This window comes from Chlamydotis macqueenii, chromosome 1, assembly GCF_036417535.1.
Source record: "Chlamydotis macqueenii isolate bChlMac1 chromosome 1, bChlMac1.mat, whole genome shotgun sequence".
Classification (NCBI taxonomy): Eukaryota; Metazoa; Chordata; class Aves; order Otidiformes; family Otididae; genus Chlamydotis; species Chlamydotis macqueenii.
The window spans coordinates 137,745,439-137,769,449 of NC_141556.1; the positions used below are offsets into that span (position 1 = coordinate 137,745,439).

At 38.4% G+C, this 24,011-nt stretch overlaps 1 protein-coding gene across 6 annotated transcripts in view; it reads right to left on the minus strand.

Moving 5' to 3' along the window:
• Window positions 1-24,011, minus strand: part of TBL1X (transducin beta like 1 X-linked) — a 195,104-nt gene that overhangs the window by 73,104 nt on the left and 97,989 nt on the right. For all 6 annotated transcript variants that reach the window (XM_086768224.1, XM_086768182.1, XM_086768189.1 and 3 more), the window contains one exon: window positions 15,213-15,320. The gene's annotated coding sequence lies outside the window, so the exon portion shown is untranslated. The remainder of the gene's footprint in view (window positions 1-15,212; window positions 15,321-24,011) is intronic.

Here is a 24,011-nt window from a genome sequence, read left to right on the forward strand (position 1 = left end):
TTCTACTATCACTCTTAATCTGTTTCCGAAATGCCAAACGTGAAATCTTAAAATATCAAGAACACTCTTAACATTTCCACTGCCTGCACTGAACCACTCCAGTTCACAAAGACTCCCTTCAGGGCATTCAGAAACTGTGTGGTCCAAAGCCTCCTTGTGGATTTCGTTCCATGAGATACCAGGTCATTCCCAAGAATGGAACGGAGCCTGGTTATTTCCCAACAAGCTTGACATTGTTTTGCCATTTCCTGAGCGAGCATATCAGTCCTTGGCCACCACACAAATCATCTAGTCAGGACAGGCTACTTTCATAGTTCCCAGATGGTCTTTATGTACTTTCATGCATGACATGAGCTTTGCAGGATACAACCACTCCGGCGACCTTGGTACAAATGAAACTGTTCTCTCCAAGCAAAGAAAGGTAGGAGTTGTGTCGTGCACATCGGTACACCTATTCATAGTTACGTCATGCACTTTAGCTAGCACTGCATCATTTTATTTTCACGATGTACCTTGGCATTTGTCATTGGCATGAGCTCAATTTGTGTCATAAAAAATACACTGTCTCCAGTTTCAGATCATTCTTGTTATCTGCTGCTTCCAAAGGGAAATGTGTCAAGCCATTTGCATTCTGGAGTAGATTGGTACTTTTGACCCCAGCTCTATATTTTGACCACAAACACTCAGCAATATTAACCAGTTCTGCAATGGTATTGGAGATACTACTGATATTCAGTGTTGCTGAATAAACTCTTCCAGAAGATTCCTTTGAAGCTGCCTTCACGTACTCTTGGAACCAGTAAGAAAAAAAAAAGTCCAAATTCAAATATTTTGACCTCACCATTATTAAAACTGTATGATTGAAACATAACAACCAACTGCCTCTATGAAACTCAACAGAAACTATGCTACAAATTACATTCCTTTCTGAGGATAACCACTCATTCATATAGATTGCCGCTTAAAAATTTTACCACCTGTGATTCATGTAAACGGGCATAAGTGGTGTTAGTCCATGCAATTAACCAACAATTTTGATGCAGTCAAGATGCTCACAGCCTCTGAAGGTTCCTTCCACACTGTGGAGACCCTGAAGCATAGCAAAGCACGACTGTAGTTTGGGAGACCGCAAAGAAGGTGGAGTCCGCTGTATGGAAGTAGAGATGACTGTTTATCCGCCCAAGAAGATTAGTTACTGGGGCAGAATTTGAAAAGTGTCCCTGGTGCTTCCACTGCCCTTTTTCCCTCATTATAGTGTAGCTCCAGGCCATAACTGAAACCAAACTACACATCAACGAGGGGTATTGACACATGACAGAAAAGGCGTGCAGACTTGGACTTGTAACTAAGATAGCAAATAACAACTTCTGTATGACAACTACTCCATGCACTTGCTAGACTGGTTTTCATATTCTGCTCCACTTTTGGGCTCTACATCGACATACAAGAACTTAAAGAAAAGTTGTTGATGATGATGATGTTGATTTCAAACAGATTTAGATATAGAAGATAAGAAACATTTTAAGGAGCTGCAAATAAAACAGAAAAGTGACAGTACACATAAAGCCAGAGGACATGCAACGGAACAGATGCAACGTGCCTTTTTCCTCTCACTTGGAACAACTTTATAGTTTTAGTGCAGTGTTAAGCAAAATTCACCAAGGAACTTTGGTTTTGCTCTCCTTGAGGGACTCAATGGAAAACTCTGCTCTGAGTGTCTGAAGTTCAGCTTCTGTCTTTCAGTATTAAACTCCTTGGTCTGGATTTTGACAGAGAATTGACACTTTCCTTCCTCATGTTCAAAACTCTCCACAGTTTTAAAAGCAAATCTGGTACTCAATACAGTCACACATTAATCTTTCTGACCTCAAAACTAAGGAAAATAAATGCCATTGAACAAACTAAAAGAAGAAATGCCACTCTCGGATAGGTGAATTTTGCCTGTAAACATGGCAACAGACTATTATTGGAAGAGTAGAAACATTTTTGTTTGGTTTGCTTAGCCACGGAAACCAGCGCTAAAGGCAGAATGAAGTGCATGCCTCAGGCATGTGCTCAAGGTGTATGCCAACCTGCAGCCTGGAAGGAGACCTGCGTCTCATTCCAGAGCTTCACTTCTCCTCCTGAGCTCTCACTGGCTTTGGGCAGAAGTCTGCAGGGAAGGATCCCAGCTCACTAACTGTGGGAGCAGGCTGTGCCAGAGCCGCACCTGCCCTGCGCTCAGGACAAAGTGCTGGGACAAAGCTCCACTCCATACTGGCAGGGGATCAGCATCCCGAGCCCTCTGGTCTCACTCCAGTTGGTATCTCGGAGGGCTGCATTAGATCCTACCTTATACGAACAGCAGCAACTGATAAAAACACATGGATTAAAAGAAGGATGTCTGGCTTTGAAGTCCGGCTCCATCCCAGATTTGTTTTGTGACCTTCATTTACACCTGAAAGGGCGTGTTTTATCAGTTTCAGTCAGCGAGGTGTAAGGTGGCTTTGGCAGGCGAATGACAAAGTGGAGGGATCATCTGGCAGCAGATGCCACCGCACTCCTCACTACAGCACACGTCCTGCCACTGAAAATGTCTCTGCACAAGTGTGAATGCGGTGCAGAGGCAGCAATGCAGGCGTAACTCCTATCTTCTAACTAAAGCAAAATATTTTGCAATATATTAAGAGACCTGTGCACATACCGAATTATTTTTCTCTACTTTACTAAAGAGAAAAAGTCCTTTTTAGAAAGAATTTCACTAGCGTTTTACAATCACTCTTCTAGGTATCAGCTCAAATAATATTGTTTGACGACCCTTAAAAGTGAGTTGGATTGTAAAAGGCGCCCATTGTAAATCCAGTGATTAATTACAAACTGTTAAATCTGTTTATATTAGCTTAAAACAAAGCTAATAAACAGATATTAGGTTAAACAAAGCTAAAACAAACGTGTTTTTGTATTTGTTTTCATATCCTACACAATCCCGCTTGCCTTAAAAGCTGATAACTATTCCAAAATTTACTAATAGTCACTTATAAAGTCCTTTGCTATGAAGTCTTATGTTTTGTCTTGTATAATCCCTAAACCATTTTTGTGCCAGAGAAAGAAAAAACGCCTGCAGTACTGAAAAGTACTACATTTATCAGGAATCATAACATGTTTGTCAATAAAACCGTAATTTGAACACTGAAATTAAGAGAAAATATTTCAAGCTTGCTCCATATTGTCTTAATGAAGTATGTTTTATAATTCAAAATAATGAGAGAAACTAAGCAGTTTAGGTCAATTATCAAAGGTTATATTTGATTCTCAATTCCAGCTCCGCAACCTTGGGAAATGCAACTCAATCTTTCTACTTACAGTCCATTGTGAAGTGCTTCGTAATAGTTTACTTAGGATTCATCCACCCCACCAGGCTTTTATTGTAATTAGCTGGACAAAATTTACAGAAAAAAAAAATGAAACAAAACCCAAGATAACGCAAAGCTTATCAAAGGATATAAACCACCACATATCTTCACTTTAAAAATACCCTTCAAGATACATCATCATCACAACAATAAAAAAAAACCCAACTCTGACTTTGAATTCAAGGTTGATCGAATTTTGTCACACTCCCAACCTTACAGCTTCCTGTTAATTCAGATTATTAATTGGCAGATATCCAGAAGCAGCAGAGGAAGGGAAATGTAACTGGTGCACGTACTCAGACAACTAAAAACTCCCTTTACAATTGCTTATCTCCATATTCCCCCTGTTCACCTTCCAGAAAAGCAACAAAATAAAACCAGAAGCACTTTCTTAATGAAAGAGAATGAAGTGCTGAAAGTATTACCCATTTTTCAGCAACTGCAGAAACACACATCCTTGCCTTTTTTGCTCCCCTTGTTTTCAGTACTGGTATTACTAGTTATATTTTAACTGCTGCAAAATGTGGCAAGTCCCTCTGACACAAGATGCAAAGGCATCTTTCCCAAAGAAGTTGCAGTTAAAGCTCTCAACTAAAGCCACTGGAGTTATTAAAGGATGAGACTTTACAGCTCTCAGGTGAAGCAGGGGCATGACAGCGATGCTGCAGTACTTCCAGAACCTCATCACTTGCAGGTCTAAGGGGGGCACAGTTTATGAGGGAGAAGAGGAGGGATGCAGGAGTCTACATGTAAGTGCACAAAAAAAAATGGATTTCTCCACCTTCTCAGCTCACTCCTTCTTACATCATCTCCCACTATTATTTTTGTCTTTTATGGTTTCTTTGTTATGCTTTCAGAATTTCCCCATTTCCCCTCAGAGTGTGGGGTATTCAGAATGAAGGTTATCTTTACAGTGGGGTGGCTGAAACTTGGCAGTTTTCTACTTTCAAGACACAGTTGACTAAACTTGGCAACATTTACAGTATCTGCTGAAATCAACACCTGACTTCCTCTATACAAAGTAACATTAATTAGATAACTGACATTAAAAAAAAATTATGATCACTGTCATCTTCCTTGTTTTGATATCGGTCACTTTTTACTAGCACCCTTAACAGAGTGAATGGTTAAATGTGGAAATATTTGTAGTATAAAAAAATACACAAAAATTCAACTGTCCCAGGTTATGTGAGCAGCAGAAGGGCTGGTGCTAAAAGTAGTACACAGAATCATTTAGGTTGGAAAAGACCTTTAAGATCATCAAGCTTCCAAGCGTACAATAGTTGTGCTCATATGTCCTGCAATTTCTTTCTTTCTGAAACCCCTATCAACAGCTGACGGCTGAAAGCAGAAAGCCTGGGGTGTTACAGCTGACACCGGTGGGTGACCCCAGGAGGTTGCAGGCAACTTATGGAGTGGGAGAACTGTCGGGCAGATTTAGTACAGCACCATGGCCCCACTGGCGAGGTTTTGCACTTCTTGCTCTATGGTCTGCAAAGCAATTTGAACAAATGGCATTATGGACCTGGGATTTGATGTCGTTTTTTAATATTATTCCCATAGTCAACAGGAATAAAATTGACTTTGAGAAACCAGAAGTCTACCTGCAGAAATTTTTTTCTTGCACATCACTGCTAATAAGATGTCTCAAAGCTCAGATCTTTAGGAGCAGCACCCCAATACCCCTTTTTGCAGTGTTGTTGCCATAGATAGCTATGAACAGCTGTGACTGACCAAAACTTATTCAACTATTCGACTGTTGCACAGGGAGGGTAGGTTATACTTGCCTGTCTTTTGTCAGTACGGACTCTGGCTACGAGTCAAATAAGCAGTAAACAGTCACTTGTTACCATGTGCGACAGCACCAGTTCTCCATATAGGGTGAAGATACTCTGCGTGCAAACGAGAAAGCATAATCGAGCCTTTAACAATCAAATACCCTTTAAACATGAGGGGAATAACAGTCTATTTCAGTAGGTTCAACACCCAAGTCTAACATTTCAAAAGATGGTGCACACTAGCAAAGCACACAAAACCTCGTTTTCAATGTGTGCAAAACCCAGTCACGTCTGCACTGCACAGAGTAACATCTTAAGTCTTGACCACATCCTTTTATCTCCATTTCAGCTTGGTGGGCCTAATTTAAGTCATGGTTTCCTAATTATATGAAAAAGCATTAAGAACGCCTGCAAAACCAATCAGGAACCAAGTCCCAATGGCTATTTCACCTTCACTGGGCTCATTTTCTTAGTGGCCAGATCAAAGGTATTGCAGGTGGCACAGACACAAACAGCAGAATTCACACTTGAGGATTACAGACAATCAAATGCCGCCAATGACCAAACCAAAACTAATAATTGCAGCTTTTATAAAATGCATAGGAAGTAAGAGGTTTGTAGGAATTCTACTGGCAGCCCAGTTCCTTTTGCTCCCAGGTTTACTTACAATGTACTGTACCCATCAGCTGTAACACAAACGGGGATGGGTGGAGGAGAACATCGACTGGTGTTATTCCAATATCGGACTGAAAAGTCTATTAATTATGTGAGATTACACACCATCCACAAGGAAATAACTTGTTGTTTTAAACCGTTACATTGAAATTGCTAGCGGAAAAAAGTCACTATGCTTTTAAAGCAATGACCAAATAACTTTATATATTGTCTAGTATCCAGAAGGAAAGGAGGTAATTTCTACAGGCAGAATGTTAATTTTTATGTGCTGTATCAGCTAAAACTCTACATGCTATCCAAAACCTATTCTGCACTATTCAAAACAAAACTAAGAGTGGTTAAATTAACAGAACTATTCAGATGACAAGATATAGCAATAAATTCTCCTTGGGTTTAGGTTTTTTTTTATGCCTAGTCTTTAGGCTCAGATAGTACAAAATATAGAAGCAGGAAAATGTGATCACAGATGCATCAATTTATCTGTTTTATCAGTTCAGCTCTAGTTTAAAACAGTCTAAATGAGCTTTGATAATGAAAGGCGACAGGACCAGATCAAATGGTGCAAGTGATTTGATTAGCTTCACGCTAACCATCGCGGGTAGATTTAATTTAGAACAGAGTGATCACGTCTGACTGTGGTAAACAGTGCAGCAACTGCCTTCCATGGCAACACCTTCATAGGAGAGATTGAGATCTGCTGTCTTCACAAAGTTTTTCGCTAAATCCCCTTTTTCAAGCTTCTGGTAACTTCTCAAGACAAACAACTACAGTAAAGACAATCATGTAAGTTTCTAGAACACCAAGAAACCACTTGATGAATAAAATCTGCTGTGTAAACTCTCTCTAAATTGACTGAAAAGTATAATGAAAATTATGTAAACAAGCCCTGGGGCTGAGTTCAGCGGTCAACCTAAAGCAACTGGGACAAAGCCACAGCAAAAACCATATACCTAAAATATTTCATCAACACCTCAACTCCCGTAGTAATGAACAGGTCACAGTAACAGAAAGTTTATTTCCTCCATCCCTGTAAAAAGGCAGCCACTCCTGTTTTGCTCTCTCTTTCAAAAGAATGGGCAATTCTTCCACTGCATAGCAACAAAAATTAGAATCAATACAAATGCAGTCTCATTTCCCTCCAATATACTTGTGGCAAAATTTTAGGAATGTAAAATACAATATAATGACCCAGACCATTACCTAGCAATGAGTTCTTAATATTTGCTCTCCTGTGAAATCCTAAACCAAAACTGACTTAAGAGTCAAGAGAAGAACACATGCAAAGAGGTCAGACTTCAAAAAGCATCCGGCAAAGTTCAGATACTCTTTACTCACAGTGCTGTATGCAAGGTGAGAGCAAACACTGATTACAGGATGGGCGACCACAGTAAGAAGAGAGAGCTCTGAGAGACATGGCACCATGAAAGCTTTGGGGAACGACTGAAACAATCACCACAAGAGACATGGAAATTCTGCGTAAGGAGATTTTGTAAATTCTCAAAACATTGACATTGATGGAAAAGTCAAAATAAAGGAAAGAAAGAGGGTTATAGAAAAAAAAAAAGGAAAACAGTTGGCAAATCTGTATTTCTGCCTACCACAAAACTGGTAATAGGCAATAAAATCAGGCTTAATCTGCCTCAGATAGATACTAAGTTGTCCCTCATTTTTAGATCTTGGCAGCACTAGCTTATCAGGCACCTACGGAGTGGAGAAACCTGGGGCTGTCAGACCACTCTTTCCTCCCCTTCCACTCAACTTCCCTGATCCACTGCTTCTACTGCTCCCCTTCCTCATCCCTCAGAGCATAGTCTTCAAATTCATGTCACTATGGGTAGCTTTGCTCCCTTGACTTTTGCTGGTCTGACCTTGGGGTATTCTATTTAAAAATTATATTGTCTTTGTTACTCTTTTTTTTTAATGATCTTTGCATAATTTTAGACATCTACTTGTGGGGAGAATTTTCACTCTTTGGGCTTGCAAAGACTGTATGTATCAGCACACTTCCAAAACATTATCTAATTAGGATGAATTCAAAACGCTTGGGCTTTCTCTTAAGCAGATAATTTGCAAAGATCTATCATTATCTAGAGAGAAATCGAATGCATACATAATAAGGGAAACTGGCTTCTCCAGTTCACTACTAAATAGAGATTTATAAACTCAAATTGTTTAGAATAGAATCATCCCACTATGATTAATATTTTGATGTAAAGATAGAGTTGTTAAAAAGAAAGAAGTGAACAAAAATATTGGAATGATATTGTATCATCTGGAAAGGTCTGAAGCAATATTTTGGGAAAACATGGCTGGAAAGACCTTCTGGCTTATCAGAGACCAAGTTGAGCTTTAGTCATATTTTATCACAGCTGAACTTTTGGCTCAAAAATTTAAGAATTTGCAAAAAAAAAAAAAATCCTGAAACTGGCAGTGTAAAATGAGGTTATTGCGCTAAAACCTAATGGATTACATTTTAAAAACATGGGATTAATTTACATTTGAGGTCAGTAAACATTTTGAAGCAAATGACTAAGCCTTAAATGACCAAAGATACTCAACATCTGCATTCATGGAATGCAATCACATCAGTAATAAGGAGACACTGTTTGGTTCAAGGCCAGATTACAGAATTAATTAAAAAAGGGGCACTCAACCCTTCTTTTGTGCCAGTAAAAGGATTATTGTTTTTGCATGATGATGCTGAATTGTCAATATAGAGAAAAAGACTCATCTTAACGTCAAAACACATTCATGTCAAATCTTTTCTGGAATAAAGTTCATAACTTGAAAGCTCAAAGGACAAATAAACATATTTTCTGCATTTCACGTCTCTACCGACACAAGAAGATATTCTAATATTAAGTAAGTCTTTAACATTGAGCTTATTAATAATATGGCAAGACGATTAACATGTTTAAAATCTAGTTTGAGTTATACGGGCCATATGATTCAATTCCTATACAAAAGCCAGTGGCTACACTTGAATTACACCAAGATTTCTGCAGACTAGCTGTGTTTTGCTATCAGTGTTGAGCAGAAGAGGCAGAAACAGCAGCAGTATCCTTAAGTCAAAATACCAGAAGTAGAATTGGACTGCTCAGGATGTATTTACATACTATTTGGAAGCAACTTCTTACTATACCTTTATCTGGAACAGTACTTCTGAATTAGCAGTCCAGAAATTGCCATTAACTAGTATGGCAGGAATACTTCTTAAGACAGATTGCTGTTTTTCTGATCTTTTCAACTACACTTAATGGGACATATTCTGAACACATGGTTTTAGATAAATCAGCTACAACACAAGTCCGCCTTAATGCCTTTTGCAATTGCAAAAGGAAGAATTGGTTGGTAAATGCAAGCTGTAAAATACTACTAAAATGCTAAAATATTACAGTCAAGAAGCTGTAAAATCCTACTGTAAATAAATTGCATATTATACATTTTTCGTATTTCATAATAATCACATATTATACATTTTCATAATTGCCTATCTAGAAAAAAATATTAAATGTGTGATATACTGTATATGTATATAATTAAAAGATCATAGACAATTAACATATAACGTAAACAGTTCAGCAGTATTATTTCATTTGCAGGCCAGTTCCAGTTCCATGTGGGAACAAGGTATGTGATGCAGCTCTCAAGCAGTAACCTTAAGGGAAGCTTTAATTAATTTTTTTTTCCTAGTATCTTCCATGAAGCTAACCTCAGGTTTTACGTGGCACTTTACATTTCAGCAAAGAGAGAAAATGCCTAGCCAGAGTCTTGGACTCACTAGAACCAGTAAGAAAGGTATCAGTGGCCTCAGACCAGCTATTACTAATAAGGATCAGTATAGATCGCTGCATTACAAACTCTTCAAAACATTGTATTGTTGACTTTTTAAATGAAGAATTCTCTGAGTCAGGCTGGCATCTTTTCCATGTTACGGAGAATCAAAAATATCTTACAATTTTTAAATTAGTTTTACAACTTGGAATGTAATCACTCTCTAAACGTACAAATAAAAAAAAAAAGTTTTTTTTTTTTCTATTTTCTCTCCAGAGATGTAAAAATGGTTAAGATGAATCATTATATGGCAAGAACTGAGCAGGGACCAGAAAGAAATTATTTTACATTTCCTAGATCAGAGATATACAATCACGCTACAGAAGATGGCTCCTATGATTGATTACTCTGTTTATTAGGACTGGAGGCAGGCTAGATAAAAGGGAAATTAATTTGTGCATGCACCAGTTGAACTAAGCTTATTTAAACTGACTTCAGTTGACGATAAACACAAGTCATGTTACAGAGATTTGGGAGGCTTGCTAATTTACTTTGTAGCCCACAGAGTAACCAATAAAAAAAAAAAAATTAACCGTCTTAGATACAACAAAAATTACAAACCCACTTTATTTTATTACAACAGATACATTGTTTGAACGAGCCTTTTACTTGTTCTCTATATATTTTCTGAGTGGGTAACAGCCATATTAATCCAGTCTCCTGAACCATTTATTAGGGGAAGATGCAGCACTATGCAACTCTGGGAAGCCATCTCAGGTGTGAAGGTCTGAATACAACACGAATTACTCAAATGGATGGGCTTTGCCCAAGTCAATACAAAGACTATTTTGAGACATACCGCACAATTATATTACATGTTTTGGTTCTGCGTGGGACAACTGCATGAGATCTTCAGATCTTTTGGAGAAGGTTTAACTAGACTGACTATAGTCATTCCACTTCTACAGCATAATGCTATAAAAGAGCTCGGTTTAGAACAAAAGCTTGAAGTGCATCAACCTTTAAAAAGCAGAAAACCCTCTTCGTCTTCAGAGGAAAACTGTCCTAATTCTGTTTGGGAAGCAACAGATTTACTGCACATACATAATCCCTTGTTACAGGCAGTTTGCAGAAGACACTATGTCTCAAAAATGTGCTACATACAGTGTTTGCACGATACATGTACAAGGACATACCTGGGTTTTCCAAGAGTGCTTCAGCCTAAATTGAATTCACTGACCTGAGCAACTTTCTGCAGTTCTGCCCAGACTGGTTATGTAGACTTCAGGTGGATGAAGAAGAACTGTTTGCCTGCGTGAAGTCTCTGCTGAGTAAACTCACAGGGGCAACGCAGAGCTCTAATCTCACCCACCCTGCAGCAGATCCCACACTTCTACACAGCACCAGCATTCTAAAACAAATTTCACTCACCTCTCATGGAGGTACGCACCTTTTGCTTCATCTGGCACTCCAGGTAAGCTAAATATACACTTACTAACAATTACAACAAAAATTGTCTTTCTTGTCACTCTGAATATCTATTACTAGCACTTTCAAGTGACTGGCATGGTGAATGTGTTATCCTAAAGTGCTCTACAAATCAAAGGAGAGAGAATACACGATTGTCACAGCCCAGTCCTGTAATGTCCGAGTTATGCCTTAAACAATCACCAGCTTGGTTTAAAAATCAAAGGATAATGCATTTTACCATCTTATTTTGGAATGCTAGCATCCTCAAGCCTCTCTTCACTATCATCAAAAACCTTATTTGGAATCTTAGCTGTGTTAAAGAAAAAAGATTTTAAAAAAACCTGTTAAAAAAAAAAAAAACAACAGTAATCTTATTCCACTAGCAGAGTTTAAAATGCTACCATATAAAAGGAAGGCTCAAAGCAAGTATCTCAGAAGTTGGCCATGATTGGAACAGCTGTTTCCTTATCTCTTCAGCACAACATAAAGGCATAAAATTTGATACCTAATAGACAAGTACATGTTCTAGCTAGATATACTTTCTTCTGACTTAGCTGAAAGGTCAAATAATACTGATTAAGTAATATTTCATTAATAAAACCAGAGTTCATTTAACTATGATTTACCAAGTAGCAAGAGAAATATCAGGCAATACATAAATAAAAACTCTGCTTTAGCCTTGAAATAGCTGCCAATTTAAAGAATGTTTACTCTTGTTATTTTAAAATATGTCTATTTTAAAAAAATATTCTGATAACAGTTCACTATTTTTCAGTGAACAGACACAATGCCATCTGACTTTTAGGAACAACCACACACTACGAATAATGACTGCTGAACAGTCAAAGGGAATAGTTCATGTGTAGGCCCATAGGTACCCTATTATTCGTTGACAATACTTGAAAAAAAAAAATTAGAAATCAAAATCAATACACAGTTTATTAACTAAACCTAAGAATTACATTAGAAAGAATATTGTTTAAAAGTAGTTTGATTTTTTCTACTTCATAAATCTAACTGACCTGACATTTTCTACCTGTGTTGCCTCTGTCCTCACTATAGACTGGTGAGCGACATTTTCTTGCAAAGAGGAAGGTCCCAGTGTTACTATGAGACGAAAAAGTGCCAAAGCACGTACCCTCGCTCCTCCTTATAAAATTTCTGGCTAGCGTAAGACCAGCTGCATGTTTGAGAAGGAAAAATGGGTATCAGCCTGATCTTCAGAGTGACAGAAAGCAAAAAGACTGATGATCAATTACTGGCTACGTGTCTGGTGAAAAGTTGAGAGGTTCTGGCCTTTGGAACAGCAACTCACATCCATGGTGAGAAGAAGCCGTATTTCGGGAATAAGCTTCATCTCACTGACATGTGGTTACCCTCTTTGGATAATGCTGACCTAGAGCTGGCAAAAAGCTTAAGTAAACTGGGAGGTGTTACAGAAACAGGTGAAATACAAACTCCATCTTACATGGCCATCTGAGTGGAGGAAAGAACCAGAGGCCAAGGAAGCAGGCTAAAGTGGCTGTAAACTCTTGTTTTAGAGGGAGGTAATTTTTATAGTTGCTATTGCTTTAAACTGTTTGCGAGATCTCCATAATAAAAACATTAACACAGTAACTTCTAACTTTTCAGAGAAACCTTTTATTAAACAGAGTAAGGGAAAAAGAAATAGAATATGATACTCAACATTATTGGCATTGTTATCTCCTAGAATTATTGATAAGCCAGGGGTACAAGATCTTGAATGCATATAGAGAATAGGCTAACAGATCCCAGGTGGATATACTGTTGGTAATATGAGATAAAGCAAACCACCAAACCTTATCACAGAATGAGGTGATCTACTCTTTAAGTATGTATTTGTAAAACATGAACAGTACTATAAAGGACGTCCATCTATGAGATGTAGGACAGAAATACCACACAGTCAGTAGTAACACATCAGGCGCTCCTAAATTTTTCTTTTTCTAATACCAAAAGGATAATTATACTCTGGACCTACGTATTCAGTATATAAAGTTTAGTTAATCACAAGCATGGAAGTTCACTGTCCCAGTAAACTAGAGGAAAATTCTACATTTGGGAGAAAGTACAGAGATGAAAATGTGGAAGGACTCTCCCTACCCCACTGCCACAAGGGATCAAAAGCCACTATTAAATAGTCATAAAAAAAGCAACCCACGGCAAAAAAATCAGACTCTAAATTCTGGGTTAAGAGTGTAATTGGACTGAAATATATATTATACATTTAAAAAAAACACAAAATAAAACAAATTCAGCTCAGAATTAATTTAAATAGGAAATCTGGGGCTAAAGAAAACAGAAAAGAAAGCAGAGGGCATCCAACTTTTGATTCATGTTTTAAAAGAACACAAACACACTATGCAAAAAAAAAAAAACCCACCCCCAAAACCCAACATATAATTTCTTCTTTGTAAGTAGAAAAAAAAAAGCATTTTTACAGATAAGAAGGCCATTAGTAACCAAAATGAATGTTAAAAGACAACTTTAAAATAGCACACCCAGATAATTTGTGCCTTAGAGTCCTAAAAGTGTTTGCAAGAGTGTAATTTCAATGATGCTAATTTTCAATACATTTTGGAACACCAGAGAAATTCAGTAAGACTGCTAGCATTTTTGCCAATATGCGAAGATGGTAAGTGGTACGATCTCAGTAATTATAGAGCTCTAAGCCATTATTAATCTCAGGCAAAATAACCAGCAAATTGATAAAGGATAAATTCACTAGGAAATTACATGAATATAACTGATGCCAGTCAACAACATTTTATAGAAACTTGGTCAGTAAAACAGAAAGTTTGATTTAATAATCTGATAAAGTTAAGAACTACAGTCAACATAAGTTACTCCATAGATGAAATATGAAGACTTTTAAACAGCATTTAGCTTACAGTCACACAACATTGCAAGTAAGAAATTATTACCAGTATTATCAAATATGATTAAGACATAGATATAGAATAGCAGCTGTTAACAGGAAACAATAATTGAAGAAGAGCGCTCTACATTAGCCCAATAAAATCCCCCAGTACTAGCTCAACATTATCTAAGGGTATCATCAAGAATACAAAAGTAAATATTGTTGACAGCAGTTACAGCACAAAAAAATGTCAGACTGGTTAATAAAGGTAGCAGAGTGGTTATTCAGAGTAACATGGATTGCTTTGTAAGATGAGGACCATGTATTACAGTCAAGTGGACTTAGCAAGCAAGCAAGAAAGAACGCAGGTAATACCCAGAAAACAGTGCACAGAAACCAAGGAGACTTAAATACAATCCTTATGGCACAGAAACAATTCAATATAAATGCCAGTGAAATCTTATAATAAAAAGAGGTAATAAAACCCATACACATGTAAATGTGTAAGACCAGAGATACTACTTTTGTTCGCAGCATTAGTGACACCGGAATAGTGAATACAACTGTATAGCCCCTGCATTGTTTTCCCAAGATGGCAAAGATGTTTGGTTTTCTTAATGTTTTCTCCATAATTCACCAAAAAAAGGGTGAAAAGAATTCTGTACCTCCTTAAGTTGTTAACCAGAGTGCCCTACATGCTGTTATTAGCACAGTGAGGGACTTAAAAAGTCGTGTAAAAAGAGCAGAACAGCAATTTGAAAAGGCTGCAGAGTACCAATGAAGAGTACCACGAACACAGAAACAGCCTCTGGTCCGTTCCAGAAGGGTAAGAGAGCTCAAGCCTCATGGTAGTGACCGGGCAGTACTGACAGTGGTGGAGGTACAGTGGCGGAGGTACAGTGGCAAGACAGATCTTACCGCTGATGTGTTTTGGGTTATTTCCTACTATAGCAATTACTTAAAAGAATCCTACAGTACTTTTTCACTTTGCTACGTTGTGGCGCTTCAAACTGTAGCTTAAAAAACAACCCTCAATAAGCAGACTTTTTGCCTAACATCTCTATTTGAGAGAGCTGGACTGCTGTAGCCTTAAAAAGACATCACTGGTGGAAGTACATTATCAGGTATATGCGTAGGAACTAACTGCATGTGTGGCTTCACCAGGAGAGAACCTGAAAGGTAGATAGATAAGAAACCACTTCCCTGAGGTGAGCTCCTGCTTGGCGATTACTTTTGGCTTACCTGGTCGTGAGACCCTTGAGCTGCTGAATGCTGCTCCTCGCAGGCTGCTGTCAAGAGTCTGGGGGTTTGAGTTACCATGGAGATCACCGCATCTGACAGTTGAGAGGGCTGCAATGAGAGACAGAGGTACCTGTCAAGCCAGTGTGCATCACCTCATCAAAACATGAGCATTGCTTTTACTTTGGGCATTCACCAAGCTACCACCTCCCAAGTTAGGAGCTTTGGCAGAACCAAAGAGTGAAAAAAACAGCATCAGAAGGAATTAGAGAGGCGAGGGCTATCCCCCAGCGACTCAAAGCATTTGAGTGCTTTGCGAAGCCATGCACTTTTTCAGGAACCTGAAAGAGTTCTAATGTACCCTAAGCTTGGCTAAACAATTTTCAGCCTCTTTGGTCAAGTAGAACATCAGCAAGCAATTCATCCAGAACCGCCGCTGAGCACAGGACTGAAACGCCAGCACGCTGCCCCGGAACAGCGGGGGGGACACAACAGTGCTCTCGAGAAAGCTTCCAGAAGGAACTGATTGAGGGTCACTCTGTGCAAAAAGAAGTAGGCAGGCCAATGAAATTGCCTTCCTGTATGTTTTTGGGGGGAAGTCTAAACGAAAGCATTTATGAAAGTCAAACATGAAAGAAAGTCTGGCATTAAACCTATTTGCAGACTTTTCCATGCCTGCCATCAAGCATGATGAGTAAAGCCGTATTTCACATTTCCTCTGCAATTCCACCGCCACGTATCTTGACTAGCTTCCTACTCCTGCATTTCAAGCCTTAAGTGTTAATGCTCTCTTTTTGTCTACATAATCTAATAATTAAATGCTGCAAAGTGAAATGAGATATTCATTGGAGACTTTTCAAATTAATTATACTCTTCCACACAAATGTCTAACAGCTTTTAAAACTATACATTAAGGATCATTTATGATATAATCAATTTAATAAATAACATATTTAAATACATCATCAGGAGAAGCTTTCATAAATCCATTTCTAATTCTCGGTCTGCAGTACTACAACATGTTCTCATTTACATCACTGTGAGACAAGTACACTGTCTATCCAAATACAACTACACAGCTGAGAAAGAGTTATATCTATTCTAATCAGAGGTGAATGACCATACAAAGGACAAGAAATTACTATTTAAGCATCACAAAGTATTAACAATACATCAGCTAGGAGTCCGCAGTTTTTCTGAATTTGTCTACTGAATGTGTATAAACCTCCATCTACGTGGCAATCTATGGAATCACCTATCTAATTCTCAGATGGCATCCTGAGAAGACTGTTGTCATCTCTCCATCCTATTTTCAAATTGCCTCCCATCTCATGTTTCTGTGGAGCATGCTGTGTTTATGTAAAATACAATATACACAAGAAGCATAATTCTGTGTAAATATAAATCTGAAAATCCAAGCAAGAATTAGAGGATTTTTTTTTTTTTGTTACAACTGGTCCACGTCTTATGAGACAATCACTAAGAGTATTATTATATTAAAATTATCTCTATTCATTACTCTGACATTATGCTATGCAATAGGAACTGACACATACTGAGGCTGCTCTGTTGACAAATACCAGGAAAATAACTGGCTCATCTGCACTGAAGGCTTGTGCAAGATTCATGGAGTTTAAAGGACACTGTAAATTACCAGATGCTCATATTCTGTAGACGTAAGTATTGTTATTGAAGAAATTGTACTAATTCTTTCTGTCATAATCACACTCATAAAATGGTTGGGCCATGTTTTCATTTGTTCTGTTTACAAATCTTACATAGTGGATCACTGGTAGCCTTTATCAGTGAGCGCATCACTTCAAGGCCATTCGTCCTCCCAGGCTGATACAGATCAGGCAGAAGGTATCAGTACATGCAGCCCTGGTAACACCAGCTGGAAGAGTTAATCAAATCCTACGATAAGACTGGCTTTGGTTACCTGGCCAGACAATTTTTTGGTTAAAATGCTCATACTGGCTCTCCACTGAAAAAGTATTTTTGTGTGAAGACTAGAGCCAAGTAAATAAATTATTTTCAAGAATGAAGCAAGGGGAAAGAGACAAATTAGAGATTAAAAGTTATGATTTCTTTATTATCATTTTATTACCCATAGCGTCAATGACACTTAAAAGTTACACAGACTTTCCTTACGACTGGGAGAGAGCATAGATGTCGATGGCTGTAACAATTTGTCATGCTAGCACATGCCCCTACCCGTAAGGCACTACTCAACAACAAAAGAGTTTCTTAAAATTTCATACAGAAGTAAGTGCTAATATAAGCTTCGAAATAAAGCAAAGACAGATAATGTTTTTTCAACTCTCATTTTAAAACTTCAGTTGCTAATAACAACATTACAATCTATCACTACTTACAACAGGATTAAGGTCCACAATTTAGAAACAAACTGAAGAAAAAACCCACCAGAGCTCACAGAATACAGCTGCAAAAGTGGTTAGAGAGCTGTAGAAAAGACTTTAATATGAAATATTTGGAGAGTTCAACTATTTAAAAAAATACAGATGACCTGATTACAGCATCTAAGTACTTTCATGGGGAGAAAATATGAAGTACCATCTTGCTTGTTAATCTAGCAAAGAAGGGTAAACATAAAACAAATCAGCATCTGGAAGCTGATACCAAATTAAAATGAGAACTAAAGCACATGCTTTTCATCATCTGTGACTAACCATCAGTGCAGCTATCATAAGGAGAATACAGAGATTCTCCATTTGTCGATATCAAGGTTTAGAGGGGCTTTTCTAGATGAATTCTTCTGAAAAAGCAAGTTATCCTGCAGTCATATACAAGTTACTGGGTTTCATATAGATCAGCAACGCTTGCAATATGGAGAAAGGGAGATCAGGTGATGTAGTCATCCCTTCCTGGTCATAAATTAGGTATATCATGCTCCAAAACAATTGTTTAGCTTTGTAACTAAAGCAGTGCATGGTGATGAGCACCACGCTGGTGCTAGCACATACCTAGTGACACTTTATGCGCATATACACACGCATATAGTGCGAGAGTGGGTGTGTGGTCACGCCATATGTGGAGTCAGAGAATTACAACCATCCTTCCAGAGACAGGTGGACTAAATTCTGCCACAAATAATATTCTGCCTTCTAATTTAGGAAGGAAGTTCTCTCCTCCATGAGCTGAAAGTACGCATCCACAGGAGAACGGTGGCAGAAGCTCTCTTCATATGAGTCATTCAGGGTATCAGCAAGATGGCGGAAGGGAGGCAATAAAAAAAAGATAGGTAGGTAGGTAGGTAGGTGGATAGAGATATTGCTGCTCTCTGAATCTGCGCCTCCGCTCCAGAGGCATAGAGCAATGAATAACAGTACTTTGTGTTATTCACTACTTGCCAGACCTGTCCCTGTGGACAGTAAGCTTTCTGGGCAGAAAAAGCTTCCTAGTGAGGTATTTCAGTGGGTCAGACAAGCAGTTCCCCACCTCAGCTAAAACCCAGGTGCTGCCGTGGCCCCACAGCACCACACTTCCAGCTCCATTCCTACAACAGCAGCCTTACTCTGGGCACACAAGTGATACGGGCTTCTCACAAAAGGGGGAACAGGAGAAGAAAAGGAAGCAAGAACAAGAAATGGCCCTGATGTGACACTGAACTGCTCTCATAGTTAGCAACCTTAAAAATGTCATCCCTTAAGCAAAGATAAGGAAACATATTGGAAGTGTCAATTTAGCTAGCGTTAGTGCTGTTCCTATGCCTTGGGCTGCTAAGCTGCCAGGAAATTTAACCATGTTTAAACATTAATCAAAAAAAGTAGTTAAAATCTCCATTCTTTTTCACTAATTGCAAGTCTGGTATATACGGTTTGACTTTAGATGTTGCATTACTTTTGAAAACACACAAGTCAGCCAAACAACACAAATACGTCCATCAATCTCCTCATCTCTCAGCTGCTCCATCTGACACAACCTCTGTGAGGCCAAAACGTAGAAAAAAGGGACACCCAATTCACAAGCAGGCAGTCAATATAAAAACTCCTGCTCATATCAGAAGTGCAAATTTAAGTGAAGAATAAGTAACGTTGCCTTCCCCCTGTCCCCAGAGCACCCGCCGGAGAGCAGCTGCCTGCCAGGACAGGGCAGAGGACAAGCTCGGTGTCAGTGCCAAGCTGCAAAGCAGCATTTACATCGGGAAGTCAATAAAGTGACACTCACTTAGAGGAGGCCTCAATTTGGTGCTGCCCGTAGTAGGTCATAGATGAAATACCACATTTATCCACTGCTTCATATGTAGATTTACTTTTGCAGGCACCTGCATGACCTTAGGAAACTGAAATTGGGGGCCAGATTCATAAGAAGCACTTGAAATTATCAGCTGTGCAGGTGGCTAGGGGTAAGAGCACCTAAATAGTACAGTAGATTTACTCTCAATTTAAACTCAGATAAATTAGTCACATCATTTAGGAAGATGTTTTTGTAAATCCTGCTAAATTCCTCTAAATAGATTTAGATATTTACGTATTTTTCCAATCTGATTTATGTTTAAATACTGTTTCTGCATAGTTTCAATTAAGTAGTTTTATTTCTTTTTACTAAACAACATAGATGAGGAGAAACCAAACCAGTGACATTACTATTCCGTTTCATCACATTTCTCTTAATGCTATTCCATAATAAAAAAAAGATTAATTGGGTGACTAATTTATTCTCTCCATCCTTTCTAGCTTTTAAAGGCACAGATAGGCCATCTTCAACAGACACTGAACTACAAGAGCATTTTTGAGAGATTTCACTATTTCTCTGGGCAAGAAATGCAGGATACCTCCTGCACAACATGAATATTTTCAAGTTGATAAACAGCTTTAATATTTTCAAACACCTCCTGGGGGATTATACTCATAGTAAACGAAGACTGTACGGAAGAGTCCAATAGGACATCAATAATTACACCACCCTTCTGCATAAAATAACCTGAAATGTATTTTCTAAAGCAATTCCTAAAAAATGTACGAATCAGTGAAGAGAACATTCCCACATTTGCAAAACTTCTGCTGATGTGCTGGGTTTTTAGTTTCTTCATGGATCACCATTTTCAACACAACACAACACAACACATGTTCCCACAGAGTACCCATGCACTGGACTGCAATCTCTGTTCAGAAAAACCCACACAATGCCTGCATATTAATGTATTTGCCCTAAGGTCTTCCAGAGTAAATAACGACCATTTAATGGCTTGCTATAATAAAAAATTTCATCTCTAGGCACTTATGTATCTATCCTTCTCCCACAGCCGCCACCTCCTCTAAAGGCAGTTAGGAGGTTTTTTATTTTAAATCTATCAGACAAATGCTCAGATTTGACGAAGGAAACAAAGTCATGAGTCAGTCAGAAATCAGAGAGTCAACTTTGAAATAAATATTCATTGTAGTACTAGTGCAAAAAGTTTTCCCATGGTAAAATCTGTCCCAAAGCAACAAAAAACCCTCAGAAATAACCTCTATCTTTCCAGAAAAACTTTAAAACACTTCGATTTGAGAGCCTGCCCCCAGAATACAGCAGTCTTTCAAGTGCAGCTCACCTAGCATGGGCTACCCCTTTGAAGCAAATGTCTCAAGCGAACACAAAACTGCAAGTGGAAACTCTTTTCATGTTTAATCCTAACTAACTCTCTCAAAATAAGTGGACATCATGAAATGAAGAACTTCAGAACCACAGATTCCTTAATTTGGCCATATTCTGCCCTCCTTTTTATGCATGGCAGATTAGTAACTCAATACAACCAGTCTCAGAGCCAGACTGGAAGCCACAGTTACAGCATCGGCTCTCAAAATCATTTACCACAGTCAACGCTTTGCCAGCACACAGACGCCTCAACAGCTTTAGCTTTTTTCTGCTTTGGCTGTGTATTTCAGTGTAGTAGATGTTCTCTCTATCACACGTAATAGTTTTGGAGACAGGAGATACTGAGCTACCTGCCATTATTTGAAAGGCCGGTACTTTCAGCAATAATAATGAACTGATGGAAGGGTTAGCTGTTAGTAACCAAGGCAGGTCCCATACTGAAAGTGCTTAGCACTGTAAGAGGATTTTTTAACAGTACACAGATTCATGGGTGCTGTGGCCTACAACACAGCAATTTTGGTATTTTTTTAATCAGAAAGATAGACGCATATCAAATAGCACAACACTTATTTTACCAACTCTCAGGCAAACCGAATGTTGTTTTTCTAATTAACAAGTCCAGATTAAAAAAAATACTTCTCTCTTGACAGTAACTCATGAGATTTCTGCTGAACTTTATAAAACATGAAACAAAAAGCATTGCATGTCAGGGACTGCTATGTTGGAAACATAAAGAAAAGCACTTAATTATTAAATCTGTGATACTGCAGGTAGGTGGGAAAGAATTATCCCCCTCAGAAGCACTGAGCTGTAATCCTCTTGTTTGTCTATTTAGCTCTACCTCAGGGAAAAGCACGGAAGAAGAAACAGAAAAGAAATGTAGTCTCCTCTACATTGCCCTAACAGTCACCATTAACCGATTTAAAAGTAAGTGCAAGCTTAAAAAGAAAACCACACAATTTAGTTTAATTCGTGTAACTTTTGCCCTGAGTAGATCTGTCATTCTAACCTAAGAAACAAACTTTCAAGTCTTTGAACCCCTGCTGTGCAAATACCTCATTGCTTTCAGCACGCACATCTTGGAGGTACCCCACTGCAGAGCAGTACACGAAAGGATTCCCACCCCCACCCCCCCAATGTGGACGACGCAGAGTGCGTACAGTTTTCCCGAGGTGCATCAGTAATGCGAATTGCAGCCCACGGCAAAGACAGACTTAGTAATACAATTTTCTTAAACAAGGTTTAATATGTGTAGCCAATATCATCAGCTTCATTTTGGATTAGCTGTAGTTTCCAAGAAATGTTGAACGTGGGATACGATGGGCACTGCAGTAATACAATTTTGATGCTGCAGAGGCATAAATAAGCATTTCAAGGTCAGGCTTTAGGAGAAACGACCACAATCAACTTACTAAGAGAGATGGCAGGCACTTTGGACATGCCACAGGGGATTTGGGGAGCAGCTTGTCCCCAGAGGACCTTTTGTAACTTCATCTTGTGTGGAACTTCAGCTACACATCACTGTAACCGGATGCATACATTTGGTAATTAATATATTTAAGTCGCATTTTCCCTTTAGGTTATAGCAATTGTATGAAACACTCTGGGCTAGAAGCTGCTGAATCAGGAAATGGATCAGAAGGTAACTCAAATGTCTTTCTAGTTATTGATTCCTGCTCTCTGTTTCATGTCAGCTTCCTAGAATCCATCCAACACAAGCACGAAAGGGTAATGAGTTTCTGAACACACACTCTAATAGTGCACACTGCATCAAAGCTTTCAGTAATTGCCTGGATGCTGCTTCCCAGCAGTACTAAACAACTTAAATATAATTAGCTGGAAGCCCTATGGGCTGCATTTCCCCGTTGGAACACCTCTTACACTAATTCATTTATCAGGCTGACAGATGACCGAATCACTAGCAGTATGGACCCATTCTACTAATAATATTTCTCAAGCCAAAATTCTGGTTTGTTCCTTATCTGGTATATTTTTGCAAAGAAAAAACCTGCATTATTTATAGTGAGGAGAGAACCAGACATATAACACATTCACCTCTTCCCAGTACTGAACTATGTTATTTGTTTCATTAGCCTAGTAAGTATAAAACGCTAGAGCTATAAGGTAGAAAATAGAAACTACATGTGTGCATTATGGAATGGTACAATGCCAAAATAATGGGAAAACACACAAACACTGAAAGGACTACTGGAAGTTTTCCAGTCATTCAAAAGTTTTTGGAAGCTTGGATAACTGGACAGTTTTCAGGGTATACTTCCTGAAGATGGCCTGACTATAGATGTCAAGCAAAATTTTTTCCATGCTATTTACTTCTTGTACATCCTTCTGAATGACAGGTTGTAAAGTTCATTTAATTATATGCAAATAGACATGAATGGAACATCATGTTGCCACAGTACTATGCACTTTTCAAGTTGCTAGAGAATTCTCATAAAAGTACACCAAAAATATTTATTTTCTTGGGGAGAGTTTTCCGATTTTGTAACAAAAACTATTTATCATTGTATCGCTGTGGCTTTTATTTCCAGAGAGGTTCCAGTAAGTGGAGTTCTGCAGGGGGCTGAAATTTTGGGGCCTGTAGGCAAGGTGTTCCCAAATGTGCCACGCCGTTGAAATGAAGTCATTGTAAAAATGCTAAATTCTCATCTAATTCTTTTAAACTATGAAAAAACAATTATTCCAGGACGTTATACTCTTACGCTTTCTTTATAACAAGTTGTGGGACAGGAAATAATAAGGGATAAAGCTGGTAATGGCCAGTAAGAGGATACAGAAAAAGAGGGAGTTTAAATGGTTCTCATCTTCTAGACCAATTCTACTGCAGCCAATAATCCATATTCTGGCTTGGAATCACCAGGACCCAGATGGAGTGGTAGCGTTGTTTATCTGGTTGTTTCCCCTGGATCAGGGGAAATCATCAGGGACACAGAAAATCTTGATATCGCAAACCAACAAACCAAGAAGAAATAACACCTTGCACTACTTCTCCATGAGCCTAACCAACATGACTGTCATAAAGCTCATGGTCAACTTTCATGAATTCTCTTAAAAATAGTACTGCAAGTTAAAGTTAATCCACAGTCTCATCCTTTTACCTGGAAAGATGGCAATCAGTATGAATTCAATTCCAAAGAATGACTACAAAACCTATACTTAAATATTTTCCAATGAAAGAGGTAACTA